This window comes from Ovis aries, chromosome 6, assembly GCF_016772045.2.
Source record: "Ovis aries strain OAR_USU_Benz2616 breed Rambouillet chromosome 6, ARS-UI_Ramb_v3.0, whole genome shotgun sequence".
Taxonomy (NCBI): Eukaryota; Metazoa; Chordata; class Mammalia; order Artiodactyla; family Bovidae; genus Ovis; species Ovis aries.
The window spans coordinates 62940457-62965539 of NC_056059.1; positions in this window are offsets into that span (position 1 = coordinate 62940457).

Sequence of the window (25083 nt, forward strand, 5' to 3'; positions counted from 1 at the left end):
GGGTCTTTTCTGTTTCCTCACAAATTTTAAAAATCTTCATTCTACTTCTGTGAAAAATGCTATTGGTAACTTGATAGGGATTGCGTTAAGTCTGTAGATTACTCTGGACAGTATATTCATTTAATGGGAAAAGAATATTGCAAATAAAGTTACTGACAAAATATTAAAATAAAAACTTTAAAAACAGCTCATGCAGCTCAATATCAAAGAAATTAACAACCCAGTGAAAAAATGAGCAAAAAATCATAAAAAGAATGAAATAATGCCATTTGCAATAACATGAATGGACCTAGAGATTATCATACTGAGTGAAGTAAGTCAGACAGATAAAAGACAAATATAAGATATTGCTTATATGTAGAATTTAAAAAATGGTACAAACTTATTTACAAAACAAAAATAGAGTCGCAGATGTATAAAACAAACACACAAAGGTGGTGTGGGGTGGGGAGGTTGGAACTGACTTATACACTCTGCTATATATACAATAGGTAATACTGAAGTGAAGTCGCTCAGTTGTGTCTGACTCTTTGCAACCCCATGGACTGTAGCCTACCAGGTTCCTCCGTCCATGGGATTTTCCAGGCAAAATACTGGAGTGGGTTGCCATTTCCTTCTCCAGATCTTCCCTACCCAGGGACTGAACCTGGGTCTCCTGCATTGTAGGCAGACACTTTACCGTTTGAGCCATATAGCACAGAGAACTCTAATAAATATTCTATATGGCCTATATGGGAATAGAATCTAAAACAGAGTGGCTATATGCATAACTGATTTACTTTTCTGCATGGCAGAAACTAATGCAACACTGTAAATTCACTGTACTACAATAAAAATTAATTTAAAAAAAGAAGTTCAACTCAACATGAGCTAATAGTTGCTCAGGGTCATTGGTGTTATATATAGTGTGTGGTGAGAGATAGAAAACAAGGGCTGAAGCCAGGAGATAAGGAACATCCAATGAAATAGGGCTAAATAAGAGGGAAGACAAAATTTTTCAGGACTTGGGATGTTGAACAATTCAGGGGTTTGAAGCTCTCAGACAGTCTCAGCCAGGCTTAGAAACTGAATTGCACATTCATTAGGCTAGAACCACAGGCTTTTTCATGAAACATCTTAATCAGAAATCAGACAACTGGAGTAGCAGTATTTAAAATTCATCTCCTGTTTTGTTTATTTAGTAGAAAAAAGTTCGTGGTTCATGAAATTTGCAGCTGCATACAGGCATCTATACAACTGCAATTTGAAAGGTGTGTCAGGGATTGACTAGATGTTCACCAAATCTGTTTTTATTTCTTCTTGAGCATACAGGTAGTTCAAACACCCTATCCTCCCTTTTAGTTATCCAGTGAGTTTTAGTCAATGAGATGTGATTTATGTCAACTTTTAGACTGGCATTTTTTTTGTTTTTTCTTTTTTAAATTTATTTATTTTTAATTGGAGGGTAATTGCTTTACAATAGATATGCATATGTCCCCTCCCTCTTGAACTGTCTTCCTACCTTCCACCCTAAACTGGCATTTTTAAAAAACTTCTCTCACCATCCTACATGCTTAGTCTCTCCCTTTCCTTGTATACTGTCTGATGGTAGAAGAGGACCAAGCCCAGCAATATGTCATAGCTACATGGTAGAATGAACCTATGTTTATATTTTGGAACAAAGCTCCTCCCCCTAACTCACTAATGGCATTACACTGTGACAGTGCATGAAATATGATTTAGTGGGCTAATACACTGAGATTTGTTTTTGTTTTCTTTTTGGTGTGTGTGTGTGCATGCAGACATTTAAAAAAATTTATTCATGTGTTTTTATAAGTAAATGATCTTCCTATGTGTCTGGATAATTTTGTGGTGATTAAAAATAACTGCAAATACTTTGATATTTATTCCACAGAGAGGTGGAGGTACCCCTTCCTTGCTTTTTTAACTTCTTAATTTGTTGTCACCTTCTTAGATACTTGCTTGTTTACTTTCTGTTTGTCTTCCTCCGTGAGAAATCAGCTCTGTTAACACAAGGACTTTGTCTATTTTGTTCACTTTTCTGTCTCCAGTGATGAGAAACCCTGCACAAAGCAGGTTGTCAGAAATCATTGCAGAATAAAAGTGTTTGAATAGCAAAGAGCCAATTACCTTGCTGAAGAGAAGTCGGTGATCTGTCACTTGATGTGAAATCCAATGTTTTCTCTCTGGAGTGTAGCTTGGATTATCTTGCTGAGAAATAAAATTGTGCTTTACTTGCCCCCAGGCTTAGGAACAGGCTATCTTGAAGCTTTGTTAGTACTTCATTTTTGTCATTAAATATAATTGCCTTTCATTTCCTGGCACTTTGAGCTTCCCTGGTGGCTCAGATGGTAAAGAATCTGCCCACATTCAGGAGACCCAGATTCCATCCCTGGGTTGGGAAGATCCCCTGGAGAAGGGTATGGCAACCCACTCCAGTATTTCTGCCTGGGAAATTCCATGGACAGAGGAGCCTGGCAGGCTACAGTCCATGGGGTGGAAAAGAGTCAGACACAACTGAGCAACTAACACTTTCACTTTCACACTTCAGCAAGTCTGAAACCACATGATTTGAGTTTCAGATTTTATTTCTCTTCTCATCTTCTTATGAGCTAGGAAGATGGGGAAAGGAGGGAGAAGGTCTATTAAACGTTCCAGAATCACAGGACAGTATGGAAAATAAGGATGTGCAAATGAAGACTCAAAAAGGTAAAAATGAAAGCAATAGTGGCATCATCTTGTTCATTAGAGACTTGAATTAGTTGAGATATTTCTGAATTTAACAGTATTTTAAATGTAATGGATATACTTTGTTAGTGGTTTCTGGTTACAGGTAACAAAAGCCAATTCAAGCACTTTGAGTAAAAAGGAAATCATAGCTGAGACAGACTGAGGAGTTAGAATTTACTAGATGGACACAAGGATGTTTCATAGAATCTAGTTAATGTAAATGAGGAAACTGTGTTAGGCTCAATATCCCCTTGTAATGAGAATTTTATACTACTACTCTTATTAAATGGTAATGAACTGAATATAACAATACTCACAATTTTTAAAAAAATCAATAAAATAACCAATTTTAATATTAAAGGAATCAAAATAGAATTTATTAATAATAAAACAATGTGTACTTTGATATTAAATAGCCTAGATACAATTATGCATGAAGATATAATGATGGAGTTAAATGCTTGGATTAAATAGAATCACATGGATCATCATGATGTGCTATAATAGTTTATTATGCAACTGCCTGGCATATGTGATTTAAGTATTGACAGTCCTGTTTCTATAGATGTTGTGACTTTCAGAATAAGTAATTTATTTTTGCAAAACTTGAATGTAACATAGTGTAATTTTCTGTTGGCTAACATGGTGGTTTCATTCCTGTAACACTGGAATATTGAAAGTCACACAAAATTCTTTGCAATCACATTGAAATGGATTCTAGTTTTAGATAATTATAATGAGATTTTTAAACCCAGAGTAATGTAAAATAGGGATCCAAGTTTTATAAATAAGGGGGTAATACTTTACGGTACAGGATACTCCTAGAATTTCAAGATATCAAGTATCACTGGATCTTTCCCAATAATTGCCCATCAAATATTATGAAATACAAAATATTCTTAAATATTTCTTAATGCTGTCTAGAGTATGGAATTGTTTTCACTGGAAGCCATTAATGTAAGGCATTGCAGAAAATCCTAAGGATATTACCTTTTATGCTGAAACAGGGAGCTACTACAGGATTTTGAGCAAAAGAATCCTACAAACTGATAATGTTTACAGAGGTTGAAAATAGACACTAGGTATTAAGGGAAGAAATAAGAGGACTAATGAAGAAGCTGTTGAAAATAATTCAGATGAAAACAATGTTAGTTTAAACCAAGGATTAAGTGGATATGGTCTAATTCTATAGGTATTTTAAGGGGATAACCAATAAAATACGATACTGAATTAAGACTGAAAGGAGGGAACCAAGAATCACATCAGTGCATTAGATAGACTGAAGTTACCATTTAGTGAGATAGTGAAGATTTGAGGAGGACAAGCATTATGTGATAGAGCTGATCTTTGAGCAGGCATTGAACATTGTCCAGTTTGAACTTGTGATATATAGTAGACATCAAGCAGAAACCTCTAGCTTACAGTTAGGTATAAGAATCTGGAGTTTATGGAGAGGAGTCTTGGCAGAATGTCACCAACCAGTTCATGTGAGAAATCCAACCCATCTAGCTGCTGAAGCAAGACCATAATTGGGGAGTTCACGGGAAATTATATAGAAATCTTTGACTCTGTGATCTCACAACCAAGTATGTGGTGGGAGGCCGAAGGTCACTGGTGTTCAGGAGGGTCAACATTTAGGAAGAAGGGCAGGCATAAAGGAGAGAGCATAGTGATGATACATGAAGATCCAACACACATTTCTGAACCTGTTAGTCATCACATCTGAATCTGACAAATATCTTCAAAGGCTTATGGCCACTACTGCTTCTATGCATTCAAAACCTACCATGAATTTCACCTTTTGCCATTTTGACTTTGCAATCATACAGAAAAGTGGGTTCTTAAAAATTTGGTTTCCAGAATAACCAAGCCACAGAAAAGAGTCTACTGCCATCTACACTTAGACAGTTTTATATCCAAGCACATTCTTTTGGCTATATTAAGCTTCCATATAAACATGATATGTTTCAATCTAATAAGATGCAACGGTTCCTCATAAAACCCCAAATATGCTATTCCACTCCCCCAAGGAGAATATGCAAAGTCTTACTTTATTCATCTTGAGGTGATGTTCATTTTTCTGAGTCACACTTCCCCTTTGATATCTTCTAAGTTATATATTGAAATATCAAGTTCAGTTCAGTTCAATTCAGTCTCTCAGTTGTGTCCAACTCTTTGCAACCCCATGGACTACAGCACGCCAGGCTACTCTGTCCATCACCAGCTCCCGAAGCTGGCTCAAACTCATGTCCATCAAGTCGATGATGCCATCCAACCATCTTATCTTGTCTTCCCCTTCTCCTCCTGCCTTCAATCTTTCCCAGCATCAGGTTCTTTTCCAATGAGTCAGTTCTTCATATCAGGTGGCCAAAGTATTGGAGCTTCATCTTCAGCATCATTCCTTCCAATGAATATTCAGGACTGATTTCCTTTAGGACTGACTGGTTGGATTTCCTTGCAGTCCAAGGGACTCTCAAGAGTCATCTCCAGCACCACAGTTCATGGTATGTCTTGTTTTGGAACTTGTTGGCCCTTGGGTGGAGCTTGGTTTCGGTGTAGGTATGAAGGCATTTGATGAGCTCCTATTGCTTGATGTTCCCTGAATTCAAGAGTTCTCTAATGTTTTCAGGATTTGGATTTAAGCTTCCTGCTTCTGGTTTTCAGTTTTATTTTTACAGTAGCCTCTAGACTTCTCCATCTATACAGCACCGATGATAAAACATCTAGGTTAAAGATGAAAAGTTTCTCCACATTGAGGGACACTCAGAGAGGTTCACTGAGTTACAAGGAGAAGAGAAGATGGAGGGGGTAGTTAGAGGTAACTGGAATGAGATGCGGTGAGATCAAGAGAGGAGAGAGCAAGCTAGCCAGTAGTCACTTCCTTATGTGCGCTCTATAGTCTGGACCGCTCAGAGGTATTTACAGAGTTATACGGGGAAGAGGAGAGGGAGGAAGTAGACAGAGGTGACCAGGAGGATAAGAGAGAGGAATGAGTAGGAGAGAGACAAATCCTGCCAGTAACCAGTTCCTTAGGTGTTCTCTACCGTCTAGAACACACAGAGATTCACAGAGTTGGATAGAGAAGAGATGGGGGAGAAAAGAGACAGAGGCCACCTGGTGGAGAAAAAGGAGAGTCCAGAGGAGGAGAGAGTGGTCAAGCCAGTAATCTCGCTCTCAGGTAAACTTGGGTAGTGAAGTTTGGGTTTTTAAATGTACAAAATTGACAACAAAAACCTAAGAGCAAAGATTAAAAATCTAGAGTAGAGGTTGGATTTTCAAAGATACAATATTAAAGAAAAGCAGAAGGAAAAAGGAAGAAAGAAAAAAAGAAGAATTATTAAAAAACAAACAAACAAACAAACAAAAAAACAAAACAAAACACCAACAACCATCCAAAGAGTATATATGGTGTTTGCCTTAAAAAAAAAAAAAAAAAGTCTTTTTTTAAAAATAGTAATACTAGGTTATAGAAATTAAAATTAGAGAAGAAATAGAAGACTTAACAATTTAAAAAAAGCTAGGAAAAAAAGAAAAAAAAACAAAAAAGCAAAAAGCAAAAAAAAAAGGAATGATTTTAAAAATATTAAAAATATATCTAATATATCTAGCCCTTCTCTGATGTTATGGGCCGTGTGGGCTCACTTCCAAGGTGGTTCCCTCTGTTTAACTTCTTCTGTTTGCTGGTTTTTTAGGCTCACTAGTTCAGTCGCGCTGTGGGGAGGGGGGATGCTGTTTTTGAAGACAATGGTCTGCTTTTCTGGTTGCCTGATGTCCTCTGCCAGCCTACAGAAGTTGTTTTGTGGAGTTTGCTCGGCGTTGAAATGTTCTTTTGAGGAATTTGTGAGGGAGAAAGTGATCTTTCCGTCCTATTCCTCCGCCATCTTTCCCTCCCCTCAGCACCACAGTTCAAAAGCACCAATTCTTTGGCGCTCAGCTTTCTTTATAGACCAATTCTCATATCTATACATGAACATCTGGAAAAACCATACCTTTGACTGAATGGACCTTTGTTGGCAAAGTAATGTCTCTGCTTTTTAATATGCTGTCTAGGTTGATCATAGCTTTACTTACAAGGAGCAAGCGTCTTTTAATTTCATGGATGCCGTCACCATCTGCAGTGATTTTGGAGCCCCCCAGAAATAAAGTCTCTTACTGTTTCCATTGTTTCCCCATCTATTTTCCATGAGGTGATTGGACCGGATGCCATGATCTTAGTTTTCTGAATGTTGAGTTTCAAGCCAACTTTTTCACTCTCCTCTTTCACTTTCATCAAGAGGCTCTTTAGTTCTTCTTCAGTTTCTGCCATAATAGCGGTGTCATCTGCATATCTGAGGTTATTGCTATTTCTCTTGGCAATCTCGATTCCAGTTTTTGCTTTATTTTGCCACCATTAATACAACTTCTTCTTAATGATAAAGGAATAGAAGCAGAAAAATTAAAAGAATAACATTTGGCATATACTGCTGCTGCTGCTAAGTAGCTTTAGTCGTGTCAGACTCTGTGCAACCCCACAGATGGCAGTCCACCAGGCTCCCCCATCCCTGGGATTCTCCAGGCAAGAACACTGGAGTGGGTTGCCATTTCCTTCTCCAACGAATGAAAGTGAAAAGTGAAAATGAAGTTGCTCAGTCATGTCCGACTCTTAGCGATTCCACGGACTGCAGCCTACCAGGTTCCTCCGTCCACGGGGCTTTCCAGGCAAGAGTACTGCAGTTGGTTGCCATTGCCTTCTCCGTTTGGCATATACACATATACACAAATACTTTCATTCATACATACACACAGAAAGACACAGACAAGAAAGAAATGACTAGAACTACTAATCCTCTTTCCTGCAAAGGATCATGTTGTTGTAACTTGTAGTAATAAATTCCATTTTCTACTACCAATTTCATATTTCCTTTGGTCTCAGAAAGCACCTCAGCTGACTTCAGTCTCTTGACTAGTATGGTAATACCAAACTTCGATCCCTTAAGATCTGTACCATTAACAATCCTGCCTATTTGAATTGTAGTTTTCCATTAATTGTCATCATAGTCTAGAGTGGTACAAAGAGGTGTCTTCACAAGACTTGTGCGTTTTACATACTCCTCCCTACTTGCTCTGAGTAGGAGCAGTCATTTTTCCTTTAATAGTTTGGGATGATGTAGAGAAAGGAGATGGTGATTGATAAAGGGGATAAAAAAAATTAACAAGGAGTCTTACAGTTACCAGTGATGGCTAAGCACCATGAACTGAGTCACAGGATTAACTCTGCTTAAAAAAAAAAAAAATATATATATATATATATATATATATATATATATATGTGTGTGTGTGTGTGTGTGTGTGTATAAAGCTTAAAAAGCTTATAGGACAGAGTTTAACATAAAATAAGTGCTCAGTAAAGGTAAATTTTCTAAAGCAGGGTCTGCATCAAGAAAGGGACTGTATAAGATATTAAACAAGGCAACTGCACAAAACTGTAAAGTGAGAAGCTGACTTGATTTTATATGCTCCCTGATGGTTGCACTGCTATATTTCTTGGCTTAATCAGAATTGGCTCAGGAATTGGGTCAGTGCAAGGCTCTGAGGGGGTTATATCAATTAAGCAAATGTAGAATGTTGAAACAGAAGGACCAGAGATAGTGGAACACACTCAGACTGACAGTGATCTTGTTTCTTGGTTTGAGAATTTGGCTCTCATAGATCCTCCTGAAAAATTAAAATGAAAAATCCTTTAGCATAAGTTATAGCTATATTCTTCTGATAGCCTAGCATAAGCTAAACAACTAATTTGCAATTCATTTTATAGTGCCATAGTGTTCTTATCTTGAGGCCCCAGCTATTCAATTTTGCATATTTTAATAATGAATAAAGTCCCACAGTATTTACTTCATCCTTCTCTGGCTTTTGCAAAACTTATAATAGATCTTTGTCTTTTTCATGAATTATAGCTGCTCTGGTGTCATTAGCTTTTTTAGTTTTGAACACCTGGAACATTTGAGTTGTCCTTTGCCACATGGTATCTTCGGCACATACGATTATGCATTAACCCCCAATCTTATATCTTCCAAATGCTTTACAACCTAGGTTTTATTAGTTTCTGCTGAAAAACAAACCTGTAAATCATGTTAAGAATATTATCTTTTTTCCCTTGTTTGTAGAGGGAATAAAGCAACAGGGAACAAAAAAAACGATAACAGTTTGCAATCATAACAGGAATGTCAGGGCTAGAAATTTGTATTTCACTGAAACAGGATTGCACTCAGTGTTCCATCCACATTCTACCACAAGTTTGAGCTATTTTTAGAAGAATGGAAACTTGAACAACAACCCACTGAAAATAACCAACTCAATATTATAGAAAAATTATCATTCTAGATAATTCAGTCATTTTCTTTACTCATTTCTTTTGAAGAAACTCATGGTCTTACTCTATGATACATATTAATCATTTTCCAGCTCTTCAGGTTTCTTTATATTTGTATATATAGTTCCTGACTTGGGAAAAATTTATATACTCTGAGGTGCTATTTTTTTTTTTTTCCAGCAAATACACCTGACAAAGCCTACAACTATTTTTAGGTTAGTGTTTCTTTCAAACTCATGCTAATTTATTTTACTCTCAGCTTGATCTCAACTTCTCTACATTTCTATTGTACAGTTCTACCAAATACAAGTCTAATATTTTCCTTTAATGTGTTATTCTATTTTGTAGCTCTCTTGGGTGTACAGCATAGCATCATATCTTTAAGTAGGGTCTTTATTGAACTATGAACTACAAACCAGGTGGAAAAGCACAGATTTATAAAACTCCAAAACCAAGTATAACTTATTAATTTTTGCTGAACCATCAATTGAACTGTTGTTATTTTCCTATAAAATTCAGAATATCAGTTTTAAGTAGAACTAAGCCAATATATTTTGTCATTCTATTGAAGTAGAGGATCAATTTTGTTTTCTGGTTTTTGAAATACTGTTCTCATCAGTTTTTATTCATTCCTGTTCCTGTGCTCAACACCCTAACACAGACCTAATCTCCAACTTAATTACTGTTAGGTGTTTTCTAGCTATTACCCTGAAGTTCTTTAAGCAAAATAGTATTCAAATAAATGTGCTCACAGTACAGTCATGTCAGCCTCCAGTAAGGGCATTCCTTTGAGCCAGCATTTTTAAGGCCGTTGTAAAAAACTATCAAATCTGAGTTCCTCAAGCGTACATTCATTCTTACCAGCATCTAATTCCACTCTGTCAATTTTGCCTGTGCTAAATGATCTATAATTTAGTTATTTCTCTTTTCCAGTGAGTCAACTGAAGCTCAGAGAGAAGTTAAATATCTTGAAAATATTACTCATTTAGAGAATGGGGGAATTATGCAAAGTGTTTGTTTTTTATGTTACCTGCTTCACATGTTACTATCTGTTTTCATCAGTATGCTTTCAATTAAAATGAAAACATATAATAAAATCAAATAAAAAAATAAAGAAATGTAATTTTTGTAACAAAAGCATAGTCTCTAAGCTGTACCTGTAAAAGACTCAGGATGTCCAGGCTCTCATTTCTTATTCTCTGTTACACAGCTTCCATTCTTCATTGTTGCCTCCATTCTTAGAAGGATACTCTACTTGGGGACCTATAATGGCTTCTGGGTTTATTTTACACACATATATACGAATGACTGTGTTTAAAAAGATCATTGTGGACCAAAAGAGTTCAGATGAACAGCATCTAATATAGCAATGCAGACAATACTGATTTAGGGTAAGTCACAATGGGTTTCTCTTGTGGTTCAGAAGGTAAAGAATCTGCCTTCAATGCAGGAGACATGGGTTTGATCCCTTGGTTGGGAAGATCCCCTTGGAGAAGGGAATGGCAACTCACTACAGTATTCTTGCCTGGAGACTTCCATGGACAGAGGAGCCCAGTAGGCTACAAGTCCTTGGGTTTGCAAAGAGTCGGACACAAAGGAGTGACTAACTTCACTAGTGGAATCAAATTATGAAATGTATGAACTGATCAAGTATGGATACTTGGATAAAAATTGAGATGTTTTATCTGTAGAAGAGGAAATTGGGTGCCAGACAAGTAAATCCAGCAAATGGCTACTCTCTGACAGTACTTGAAATTTACCTTTCCAGGCCAATCCCCATAAGTTGCAAAAGTCCTTTATGATTATTCCCATTTCCATCCATAAACCTCTCTACTAGAAAATCCTCATCTTTTCCTGCTGCTGCTAAGTTGCTTCAGACGTGTCCGACTCTGTGCAACCCCATAGACAGTAACCTACAAGGCTCCCCTGTCCCTGGGATTCTCCAGGCAAGAACACTGGAGTGGGTTGCCATTTCCTTCTCCAATGCATGAAAGTGAAAAGTGAAAATGAAGTTGCTAAGTCGTGTCTGACCCTCAGTGTCCCCATGGACTGCAGCCTTCCAGGCTCCTCCATCCATGGGATTTTCCAGGCAAGAGTACTGGAGTGGGGTGCCATTGCCTTCTCCTCATCTTTTCCTAAAACCTGCTAAATCAACTTATGCCTCCAGGCCTAAATTTAAAACATTAATAAAAATACCCTTAATCATCCCAGTCATACTGACTTTGTGCCCACTGAACTGTTATAGGATTTATAGTTTTCATAGGTATTTAAAATAGAGTCTTTTAACAAATATTTCACATTTATAATTTCTATGATCCTTATCTAGACCATAAGAGCCTACTGAATATAGCTCCATTTTCACATCATTAGTTTAGGCAAGTTAGTTAACTTTCTGAGTGTTAATTTTCTCATGTTTAAAATATGCATAATAATAATATTTACCCTTCAGTGGTGGTTTCAGATAAAATCCTGAGAGCTATTCCAGGCATGAATTAAATACACATAATACATTGACTGGCACCCCACTGCAGTATTCTTGCCTGGAAAATCCCACGGATGGAGGAGCTTGGTGGGCTGCAGTCCATGAGGTTGCTAAGAGTCAGACATGACTGAGTGACTTCACTTTCACTTTTCACTTTCCACTTTCATGCATTGGAGAAGGAAATGGCAACCCACTCCAGTGTTCTTGCCTGGAGAATCCCAGGGACGGGGGAGCCTGGTGGACTGCCGTCTATGGGGTCGTATAGAGTCGGACATGACTGAAGCGACTTAGCAGCAATACATTCTCTTATAACGATTATGATGTCTAGTTTCATGCATAGTAGATGCTCTATGAATATATCTTGGATTTCCTTAAGCTAAACTGCTGCTGCTGCTAAGTCGCTTCAGTCGTGTCTGACTCTGTGCTACCCCATAGATGGCAACCCACCAGGCTCCCCCGTCCCTGGGATTCTCCAGGCAAGAACACCGGAGTGGGTTGCCATTGCCTTCTACAGTGTGTGAAAGTGAAAAGTGAAAGTGAAGTCGCTCAGTCGTGTCTGACTCTTCGCCACCCCATGGGCTGTGGCCCACCAGGCTCCTCCGTCCATGGGAGTTTCCAGGTAAGAGTACTGGCGTGGGTTGCCGTTGCCTTCTCCATAAGCTAAACTACTGCTCAATATAGTAAAATTATTAGGTAGTTCAATTCTTAAATATAGTTCTTCTTTCTCAATACAGTGTTGGATACTCTGGATCTTCTTCAAATACATTTTAGAATCAGTTTGTCTAGTCCACAAAATAACTTTCTGGGATTTCAACTGTGATTCCTTCAAATCTTCAAATCTATCAATATAGTTGACAGAACTGACATCTTGGCAATATAACCCTCCTATCCATGAACATACACTGTCCCTCCATTCATTTACTTTGATTTCATTCATCAGAGGTTTTTTTCTTTCTTTCTTTCTTCATTTAGATCTTGCAAAGATTTTGTTAGATTTATATCTATGTATATTGGTTTTGGGTATTGTATAATTGGTGTTGTGCTTTCAATTTAAAATTTTACCTATTGGTTATTGGTATATAAAAATGTTATTGGCTTTTATATACTGACTTTGTATGATACCACTTTAATGGCAGAAAGTGAAGAGGAACTAAAGAATCTTTTGATGAAGGTGAAAGAGGAGAGTGAAAAAGCTGGCTTAAAATTCAACATTCAAAAAACAAAGATCATGGCATCTGGCCACATCACTTCATGGCAAACACAGGGAAAAAGTGGAAACCGACAGATTTGCACTTCATGGCAAATAAATGGGGGAAAAGTGGAAATAGTGACAGATAGGGAAAAGGTAGAAACAGTAATTAATTTATTTTCTTGGGCTCCAAAATCACTGTGGATGGTGACTGCAGCCACAAAAGTAAAAGACACTTGCTCCTTGGAAGAGAGGTTATGACAAGCCTAGACAGCATATTAAAAAGCACAGACATCACTTTGCCAACAAAGGTCTGTCAAGTCAAAGCTATGATTTTTCCAGTAGTCATGTACGAATGTGCAAGTTAGACCATAAAGAAGGCTGAAGAATTGATGCTTTTGAACTGTGGTCCTGGAAAAGACTCTTGAATGTCCCTTGGATGGCATGGAGATCAAGCCAGTCAATCCTCAAGGAAATCAACCCTGAATACTCTTTGGAAGAATTAATGCTGAAGCTGAAGCTCCAAAACTTTGGCCACCTGATACCAAGAGCTGATTCATTGGAAAAGACCCTGATGATGGAAAAGATTTAGGACAAGAGGAGAAAGGGGCAACAGAGGATGAGATGACTGGCTGGCATCACTGACTCAATGGAGATGAGTAAACTCTGGGAGATGGTGAAGAACAGGGAAGCCTGATGGGCTGCCATTCATGGGGTCACAAAGAGTTGGACATGACTCAGTGACTGAACAACAACAACAATCTTGCAAATTTACTATATGATTTGTTAGTTTCAGGAGTTTATTTGTCAGTTCTTTGGGATTTTCTACATAGATAATCATGTCATCTACAAACAAAGACATTTTTAATTCTTCCTTTCTAATCTCTATACTGTGTCTTGCCTTTTCTTATTGCATTATCTAGTACTTCCAGTATGAAATGAAAAGGGTGGTGAGAGTAATTATTCTCTTCTAAAATTTAGTTACAATGAATGTAAAAATTGGGGTTTCCATGGTGGCTCAGTGGTAAAGAATTTGCCTGCCAATGCAGGAGACACGGGTTTGTACCGTGGGTCAGAAGATCCCTTAGTGAAGGAAACGGCAACCCACTTCAGTATTTTTGACTAGGAAATCCCATGAACAGAGGAACCTGGTAGGCTACAGTCCATGGTGTTGAACAGAGCTGGGCATGACTTAGCAACTAAATAACAACAAATGTAAAGTTACATTCCATCAAGCAGGTCAATATTCTTTGTACTCTAGGCAACCTAACAAAATAACTTCAATACTTAGAAAGCATAAACAATTAGAATTGTTTCTAAATTTCTGCTTTAACATGACAATGTGAAAACATTACATATTTTCCATCCTTTAAATTTTGCTAATAATCCCAGAATTCACTTCTAAAATGTTTTTAAAGCAAATATATTACTAGAGGCCAAAGACAAAACATGTCATGAGAATCTCTGAAAAAATCATAGAGAAGTTTGATAAGTGTATAGAAGAATCTTCATCCTAAATAATAAGACATAAAATTTGTAACAATAGCAAATATATATGTCTTAAATGTACTAATAGATAAGCTACTAAATTATTCTGCAAGAGAATGTAAAGGTATACACGCCCACTAATAGTGAAAATATAATTTTGTGTCAATTTTTGGAGTGCAAAAGCAGTGTCTACCATGATTTTTTGAAATGTACATAGCTTTTGCCCCTGTAAAATTCCTCTTCTGGATTTCTGCCTTATCAAAATTTCAATGTGAAAAATATGTAAGTTGAAAATAGAGTTAACAGCAGAGTGTGTGACAGAAAAAATAGTTTGTCTAAAAGGAAATAGTTAATAAATTATGATTGAGATGGAATTTTAGACAGCTATGAAAAGATCACGGTATAAAAAGATCAGCAAAATATGTAATGTCTACTTTAGGCATTATACCAAAGGATGATCTTTCTTATTATTTAAATAGAGAAAAATATAGTAAGCCATTTTTTCAATATGGAAAAACCATCCAACTCAAATAAAATTTTTTTTGTACATTTAAATGTAAAACAGCAACTCTCATTTAAATTAGCAAAAAATTACACAGCACTTTAGCTATTACTGTAACTTTTGAGGATCAGAAATTCATTTTATTCTTAATTTGATCTTTTCATACTTTCAGAGACAGGCGTGGTAATTGCCAACCAGGGGCAATTTCAGTCAACTGTAAATAAAGGCATGTCAACATTAGATACTAAAAACAGGAAGGAGATCAAGATCTTTCTGTTTTCCCTGTAAGTAGATTTCACTCTATGTCTTAACACATTTTGTCCATAAAAAGCTCTAATGTATCTTGGCTTACAAGCGCAATGCATTAAAAATGTTGCCAACTTTTTTTTCAATAACTTAACAGTTTCCCACTGTCACTTAAAATGACCCCTTATGAACTTGCAGAGCAGCAAAAGCAGAGAGATTCTTGCTTAGAAAAAAGCAACCTAGACAAATACACATTTCTTAAGCTATCTAAAATATTTTAAGCTAGAAAATAGGAGGCGATAGCTGTTAACAGTGACTATTAAAAAGATAAAAATAACTGTATAGAAAGTATTGTAGGTGAAAAGATTTTAAATGTATTTTATCACGCACATCTCGGCTGCTAGCTTTGAAAAAAATTAGAATATGTTTAGGTTTTGACTTCAAGTTTCAATTAGGTAAAACAGAACATCTTCCAATATATTGTTTACAGGTGCTATAATGAATCAGGGCAAAGACTAATAGAGTTTTGCCAAGAAAAGGCACTGGTCATAGCAAACACCCTCTTCCAACAACACAAGAGAAGACTCTACACATGGACATCACCAGATGGTCAACATCGAAATCAGATTGATTATATTCTTTGCAGCCAAAGATGGAGAAGCACTATACAGTCAACAAAAACAAGACCAAGAGCTGACTGTAGTTCAGATCATGAACTCCTTATTACCAAACTCAGACTCAAATTGAAGAAAATAGAGAAAACCGCTAGACCATTCAGGTATGACCTAAATCAAATCCCTTATGATTATACAGTGGAAGTGAGAAATAGATTTAAGGGTCTAGATCTGATAGATAGAGTGCCTGATGAACTATGGAATGAGGTTCGTGACATTGTACAGGAGACAGGGATCAAAACCATCCCCATGGAAAAGAAATGCAAAAAAGCAAAATGGCTGTCTGGGGAGGCCTTACAAATAGCTGTGAAAAGAAGAGAGGCGAAAAGCAAAGGAGAAAAGGAAAGATATCAGCATCTGAATGCAGAGTTCCAAAGAATAGCAAGAAGAGATAAGAAAGCCTTCTTCAGCAATCATTGCAAAGAAATAGAGGAAAACAACATAATGGGAAAGACTAGAGATCTCTTCAAGAAAATTAGAGATACCAAGGGAACATTTCATGCAAAGATGGGCTCGATAAAGGACAGAAATGGTATGGACCTAACAGAAGCAGAAGATATTAAGAAGAGGTGGCAAGAATACATGGAAGAACTCTACAAAAAAGATCTTCATGACCCAGATAATCATGATGCTGTGATCACTAATCTAGAGCCAGACATCTTGGAATGTGAAGTCAAGTGTGCCTTACAAAGCATCACTGTGAACAAAGCTAGTGGAGGTGATGGAATTCCAGTGCAGCTGTTTCAAATCCTGAAAGAGCATGCTGTGAAAGTGCTGCACTCAATATGCCAGCAAATTTGGAAACCTCGGCAGTGGCCACAGGACTGGAAAAGGTCAGTTTTCATTCCAATTCCAAAGAAAGGCGATGTCAAAGAATGCTCAAACTATAGCACAATTGCACTCATCTCACATGCTAGTAAAGTAATGCTCAAAATTCTCCAAGCCAGGCTTCAGCAATACATGAACCGTGAACCCCCTGACGTTCAAGCTGGTTTTAGAAAAGGCAGTGGAACCAAAGATCAAAATGCCAACATCCACTGGATCATGGAAAAAGCAAGAGAGTCCCAGAAAAACATCTAGTTCTGCTTTATTGACTATGCCAAAGCCTTTGACTGTGTGGATCACAATAAACTGGGAAATTCTGAACGAGATGGGAATACAAGACCACTTGTCCTGCCTCTTGAGAAACCTATATGCAGGTCAGGAAGCAACAGTTAGAACTGGACATGGAACAACAGACTGGTTTCAAATAGGAAAAGGAGTATGTCAAGGCTGCATATTGTCACCCTGCTTATTTAACTTATATGCATCATGAGAAACGCTGGACTGGAAGAAACACAAGCTGGAATCAAGATTGCCGGGCGAAATATCAATAACCTCAGATATGCAGATGACACCACCCTTATGGCAGAAAGTGAAGAGGAACTAAAAAGCCTCTTGAGGAAAGTGAAAGAGGAGAGTGAAAAAGTTGGCTTACAGCTCAACATTCAGAAAATGAAGATCATGGCATCTGGTCCCATCACTTCATGGGAAATAGATGGGGAGACAGTGCAAACAGTGTCAGACTTTATTTTTTTGGGCTCCAAAATCACTGCAGATGGTGACTGTAGCCATGAAATTAAAAGATGCTTACTCCTTGGAAGAAAAGTTATGACCAACCTAGACAGGATATTCAAAACCAGAGACATTACTTTGTCGAATAAGGTCCATCTAGTCAAGGCTATGGTTTTTCCCGTGGTCATGTATGGATGTGAGAGTTGGACTGTGAAAAGGCTGAGCGCCAAAGAATTGATGTTTTTGAACTGTGGTGTTGGAGAAGACTCTTGAGAGTCCCTTGGACTGCAAGGAGATCCAACCAGTCCATTCTGAGGAGATCAGCCCTGGGATTTCTTTGGAAGGAATGATGCTAAAGCTGAAGCTTCAGTACTTTGGCCACCTCATGAGAAGAGTTGACTCATTGGAAAAGACTCTGATGCTGGGAGGGATTAGGGGCAGGAGGAGAAGGGGACGACAGACGATGAGATGGCTGGATGGCATCACGGACTCGATGGACGTGAGTCTGAGTGAACTCCGGGAGACGGTGATGGACAGGGAGGCCTGGCGTGCTGCGATTCATGGGGTCACAAAGAGTCGGACACGACTGAGTGACTGAACTGATAAACTAACTCAAATACTTGTGTATAAACAAATACTAAATCTTGATTATGGGAGAGAGTGTTATTCTTTATTTTGTTCAGTTTTATTGATATATTGAGGGCTTCCTTGGTAGCTCAGACGGTAAAGTGTCTGCCTGCAGTGTGGGAGACCCAGGTTCGATCCCTGGGTTGGGAAGATCCCCTGGAGAAGGAAATGGCAACCTACTCCAGTACTCTTGCTTGGAAAAATCCCATGGATGGAGGAACCTGGTAGGCTACAGTCCATGGGGTTGCAAAGAGTCAGACACAACTGAGCGACTCAATTAGGTAAAGTAGAACAGCTTCCAATATATCGTTTACAGGTGCTATAAACTAACTCAAAAACTTATGTATAAACAAAGACTAAATCTTGATTATGGGAGAGAGTATTATTCTTTATTTTGTTCAGTTTTATTGATATATTATTTACATATAATATTATATATGTTTAAAGTACACAACAGTGATTTGATATACAGTTGAGTCTTCAACAAAATGGATTTAAACTGCATGGATTCACTTATATGCAAATTTTTTTCAATAAATTTGGATACCTGTATTTTCATTTTGCGGATCTTTAAATGAATTAACTGTGGGGGAACAGTTTATGTTTGATTAGAGATCACGATACGTGAAATGAAAATGACTAGGGTTTGAGTCCCAGTTCTAACCAAATTGCTTCAGCTTCCTGCTCTTGGGTGAGTCATTAATTAATTCTTTTGTTTTTGAGGCAGAGCAGTCAACAGATTTTTGACTTCATGGTGGGTTGGTGCCCTCACTCCCCTCATTGTTTGTATATGTATTGTGAACTGATTACCACAAATAAGTTTAGTTAACATCCATGATTTCACATAATCACATTTTTTCTTATGATGAAAACTTTTAAGATCTTCCCTTCAGTTCTGTTCAGTTCAGTATCTCGGTCATGTCTGAATCTTTGCGACCCCATGAATTGTAGCACACCAGGCCTCCCTGTCCATCACCAACTCCCGGAGTTCACTCAAACTCATGTCCATTGAGATTTTCCCTTAGAAACTTTCAAATATAAATACATATTGTTAACTTGTGCGCCAGTGTTTTCCAGCCCTCTGTCAGACTGGGGAGGTGAGCAGTCTGCTCCTTTCCCTCAGGGAACCCTGCCGGCCCCCAGGAGTGTTCTTGATCATTGCTTACAGTGAACTTACTGTGTGTGGAAAACTTCCTGGGTACCAAGCCTTGTTTTGTGTTGAGAACTTTAGGAGGCTTTGTCTCTCTTGAGCCCTTTCATGGCCCAGTGAGGTTGATGCCATTAAGCCCTGTTTAGTAGAGAAGGAAATGGCAACCCATTCCAGTATTCTTGCCTGGAGAATCCTATGGTCAGAGGAGCCTGGTGGGCTACAGTCCATGGGGTTGCAAGGGTTGGACACGACTTAGTGACTAAACCACCACCACCACCATAGTCACCATGTGCATATGAAGTCCCCAGAACTTACTTATAGCTGAAAATTTTGACCACCTTCATTCATTTTCCCCACCCTCCATCTCCAGTCTCTGATAACCACCAACTTATTCCCTGTTTGTTTTTTTTTAATTCCACATATAAGTACAATATAATTTACCTTTCTCTGTTTGATTTATTTCACTTAGCATAATGCTCTTAAGCCTCATTCACATTGTCACAAATGGCAAGATTTCCTTCTCTATTATCATTGTATAATAGCCCTTTGTATATAATACAACATTTTCTTTATCCATTCATCCATCATGGACACTTAAGTGGTTTCTGTGTCTTGGTCTTGGCTATTGTGAATAATACTGCAATCAACATGGGGGAGGAGGATGGGCAGATATCTCTTTGAGACTATGATTTCATTTCCTTGGGATGGATACCCAGAAATGAACTTATTGGTTTTATGCCACAATTGATTTAAATATTTCATATGTACCCTTCTAATTTATTATTTAAAAAATAATACTTTATCATGAAGACTAGCAGCTATATATGGTATATAAATTGCACATCATTTCATATATTCCAAAAATATTTATTTAAAATTAATGTGTTTTGAACCATAATTTTAACTTCTCCATCAGAATTTTTTCATAGAAAACAATTCTAATTATCTGTTGATTGTTATCATTTGTGCAAGATTTGCTAAATGAGGTAAATTTGCTAAATTATCTGTTAAAGGTCAAGACAGCTAATTTATAGTCATGAAGCCGAGGTTGTCATTAATCAAATTTTCCTTATTAATCCTTCTATTTCTTCCTGGCCTGAACATTGTCCTAATCTATAGCTGTGCATCTGGTGACTTTGTCCATCTATTTCCAGGTTTATTGCTAGTGTATTAACAACTGAATTTGTATTCTTAGATGCCAACTGTTGTCTTTTTCTCACTGTGTATCAAAACACAGTATAATTTTTAAATTTTGTATATCTCTGGATACTTATCCCCTTGATTCAGACACCTTTAAAAGTTAGCTCAGTTTATTATCTATTGCATATATTCTTACAATATTTTATGTAAGTATATGTCGTTTAGTATTCTAAGAATAACTTTGATTTTTACAACCATTTCTTCAGAATTTATGACATTCTTCTTTGCTAATTTTTTTTTAGTCACTTCAATTTTATAAATATTTTTGGCAAGAAGAAGATATAAATAAAAAAGATACTAAATCAACTTGTTTAGTATCAACTAAAACAAGATACTAAAATGACTTAAGTACATTCATGTCCAAATATTTTTTTCTAATACTTTAAGTACAAATTTGTTATTTATTTAGTATTTATTTTTTATTAGAGGATAATTTCTTTACAGTGTTGCAGTAGATACAGTGGGGAAAGGATAGTGAGGGACAAATTGAGAAAGTAGCATTGACATATATAAGTCAGTCAGTCAGGCAGGCAGTTCAGTCACTCTGTCATGTATGATTCTTTGCAAACCTATGGACTGCAGCATGCCAGGCCTCCCTGTCCATCACCAACTCCCAGAGCTTGCTCCAAATCATGTTCATTGAGTCAGTGATGCGATTCTATTATCTCATCCTCTGTTGTCCCCTTCTCCTCCCACCTTCAGTCTTTCCTAGCATCAGGATCTTTTCCAGTGAGTCAGTTCTTTGCATGAGGTGGTCAAAATATTGGAACTTTAGCTTCAGCATCAATCCTTCCAATGAACATTCAGGACTGATTTCTTTTAGGGTTGACTGGTTTGATTTCCTTGCAGTCCAAGGGACTCTCAATAGTCTTCTCCAAAACTGCAGTTCAAAAGCATCAGTTCTTTAGCACTCAACTTTCATTATGCTCCAACTCTCACATCCATACATGACTACTAGAAAAACCATAGCTTTGACTGAATGGACCTTTATTGGCAAAGTAACGTCTCTGTTTTTTATTTTATTTTTTTTCGTCTCTGTTTTTTAATATGCTGTCTAGAGTAGTCATAGCTTTTCTTCTAAGGAGCAAGCGTCTTTTAATTTCATAGCTGCTGTCACAATCTGCAGTGATTTTGGAGCCCCCCCCCCAAATAAAGTCTGTCACTATTTCCACCGTTTCCCAATCTACTTGCCATGAAGTGATGGGAACGGATGCCATGATCTTAGTGTTCTGAATGCTGAGTTTTAAGCAAGCATTTTCACTCTCCTCTTTCATTTTCATCAAGAGGTTCTTCAGTTCCTCTTCACTTTTTGCCATAAGGGTGGTGTCATCTGCATATCTGAGGTTATTAATATTTCTCCTGGCAGTATTGATTTCAGCTTGTGCTTCATTCAGCCCTGCATTTTGCATGATGTGCTCTGCACATAAGTTAAATAAACAGGGTGACAATATATATCCTTGACATATTCCTTTCCCAATTTGGAACCAGTACATGGGAATACCAGACCACCTAACCTGCCTCTTGAGAAATCTGTATGCAGGCCAGGAAGCAACAGTTAGAACTGGACATGGAACAACAGACTGGTTCCAAGGAGATCCAACCAGTCCATTCTAAAGGAGATCAGCTCTGGGATTTCTTTGGAAGGAATGATGCTAAAGCTGAAACTCCAGTACTTTGGCCACCTCATGCGAAGAGCTGACTCATTGGAAAAGACTCTGATGCTGGGAGGGATTGGGGGCAGGAGGAGAAGGGGATGACCGAGGATGAGATGGCTGGATGGCATCACTGACTCAATGGATGTAAGTCTGAGTGAACTCCGGGAGTTGGTGATGGACAGGGAGGCCTGGCATGCTGCGATTTATGGGGTCACAGAGTTGGACACGACTGAGTGACTGAACTGAACTGAACTGAACTGAACATTGTTCCATGTGTGGTTCTAACTGTTGCTTTTTGAACTGCATACAGATTCCTCAGGGGGCAGGTAAGGTGGTCTGGTATTCCCATCTTTTTAAGAATACTGCTGCTAAGTCTCTTCTGTCCGACTCTGTGCGACCCATAGATGGCAGCCCACGAGGCTCCTTCGTCCCTGGAATTCTCCATGCAAGAACACTGGAGTGGGTTGCCATATCCTTCTCCAATGCATGAAAGTGAAAAGTGAAAGTGAAATCGCTCAGGTGTGTCTGACTCTTAGTGACCCCATGGACTGCAGCCCTCCAGGCTCCTCCATCCATGTGATTTTCCAGGCAAGAGTACTGGAGTGGAGTGCCATCGCCTTCACCATTTTTAAGAATACAGTGCATTAAACTGCTTCAGTTGTGTCTGACTCTTTGTAATTCCATAGCTTGTAGCCCTCCAGGCTCCTCTGTCCATGTGATTCTCCAAACAAGAATACTGGAGTAGGTTTCCATGCTTTCCTCCCATATATACACTATCATGTGTAAAATAGATAACTTATGGGAAGCTGCTGTAAACTTTTAAGTAATTTTTGTTGTTTGATATTTTTGAAGCATTCAAGGATTTAGGCATATTTCATTTTTTAAGTAAAAAGCAATATACATATTACTAATATGTTAAGTGCCTGCTTGATAAGTCACTTCAGTAGTGTCTGACTCATTGTGACCCCACAGACTGTAGCCCACCAGGCTCCTCTATCCATGGGGAGTATACTGGAGTGAGTTAGCTTGCCCTTCTCCAGGGGATCTTCTTGACCGAGGGATCTAACCCACATCTCCTGCTGCTGCTGCCCTGCAGCTGAAGTCTTACCACTGAGCCACTGGGGAAGTCCATATTTGCTAAAAATAGTTCTATAAAAATTCACACTATGAAACTGTAAAGGAACTTTGATAAGATTTGTTATGCAAAATATATATAGATAAGGATGTACGTTTAAAATTAGCTTTAAAGATTAGCATTTTATTTCTTTTAGCTTTCTCTTAGCCTGTTAATATTTGCATGTTTGCAGATCAGACTGAAATTGAAGAAAGTGGAGAAAACCACTAGACCATTCAGGTATGACCTAAATCAAATCCCTTATGACTATACAATGGAAGTGAGAAATAGATTTAAGGGCTTAGATCTGATAGACAGAGTGCGTGATGAACTATGGATGGAGGTTCGTGACATTGTACAGGAGACAGGGATCAAGACCATCACCATGGAAAAGAAATGTGAAAAACCAAAATGGCTGTCTGAGGAGGCCTTACAAATAGCTGTGAAAAGACAGGAAGCTAAAAGAAAGGAGAAAAGGAAAGATACCCATTTGAAGGCAAGTTCCAAAGAATAGCAAGAAGAGATAAGAAAGCTTTCCTCAGTGATCAACACAAAGAAATAAAGGAAAACAGTAGAATGGGAGAGACCAGAGAGCTCTTCAAGAAAATTAGAAATACCAAGGAAACATTTCATGCAAAGATGGGCTCAATAAAGGACAGAAATGGTAGGGGCCTAACAGAAGCAGAAGATATTAAGAAGAGGTGGCAAGAATACACAGAAGAACTGTACAAAAAAGATCTTCACGACCCAGATAATCATGATATTGTGGTCACTCACCTAGAGCAAGACATCCTGGAATGTGAAGTCAAGTGGGCCTTAGAAAGCATCACTATGAACAAAGCTAGTGGAGGTGATGGAATTCCAGTGGAGCTATTTCAAATCCTGAAAGATGATGTTGTGAAAGTGCTTCACTCAATATGCCAGGAAATTTGGAAAACTCAGCAGTGGCCACAGGACTGGAAAAGATCAGTTTTCATTCCAATCCCAAAGAAAGCCGATGTCAAAGAAGGCTCAAACTACAGCACAATTGCACTCATCTCACACGCTAGTAAAATAATGCTCAAAAATCTCCAAGCCAGGCTTCAGCAATACATGAACCATGAACTTCCGGATGTTCAAGCTGGTTTTAGAAAAGGCAGAGGAACCAGAGATCAAAATGCCAACATCCACTGGATGATGGAAAAAGCAAGAGAGTTCCAGAAAAACATCTATTTCTGCTCTATTGACTATGCCAAAGCCTTTGACTGTGTGGATCACAATAAACTGTGGAAAATTCTGAAAGAAATGGGAAATCCAGGCCACCTGACCTGCCTCTTGAGAAATCTGTATGCAGGTCAGGAAGCAACAGTTAGAACTGGACATGGAACAACAGACTGGTTCCAAATAGGAAAAGGAGTACATCAAGGCTGTATATTGTCACCCTGCTTATTTAACTTCTATGCAGAGTACATCCGGAGAAATGCTGGGCTGGAGGAAGCGCAAGCTGGAATCAAGATTGCTGGGAGAAATATCAATAATCTCAGATACGCAGATGACACCACCCTTATGGCAGAAACTGATGAAGAACTAAAGAGCCTGTTGATGAAAGTGAAATTGGAGAGTGAAAATGTTGGCTTAAAACTCAACATTCAGAAAACTAAGATTATGGCATCTGTTCCCATCACTTCATGGCAGATAGATGGGGAAACAGTGGAAACAATGGCTGACTTTATTTTTGGGGTCTCCAAGATCACTGCAGATGGTGACTGCAGCCATGAAATTAAAAGACACTTACTCCTTGGAAGGAAAGTTATGGCCAACCTAGACAGCATGTTAAAAAGCAGAGACATTACTTTGCCAACAAAGTTCCTTCTAGTGGTCTTGTAAGAGTGTGAGAATTGGACTATAAAGAAAGCTGAGCATCGAAGAATTGATGCTTTTGAACTGTGGTGTTGGAGAAGACTCTTGAGAGTCCCTTGGATTGCAAGGAGATCCAACCAGTCCATCCTAAAGGAGATAAGTCCTGGGTGTTGATTGGAAGGACTGATGCTAAAGCTGAAACTCCAATACTTTGGCCACCTGATGTGAAGAGCTGACTTATTGGAAAAGACCCTGATACTGGGAAGGATTGAGGGCAGGAG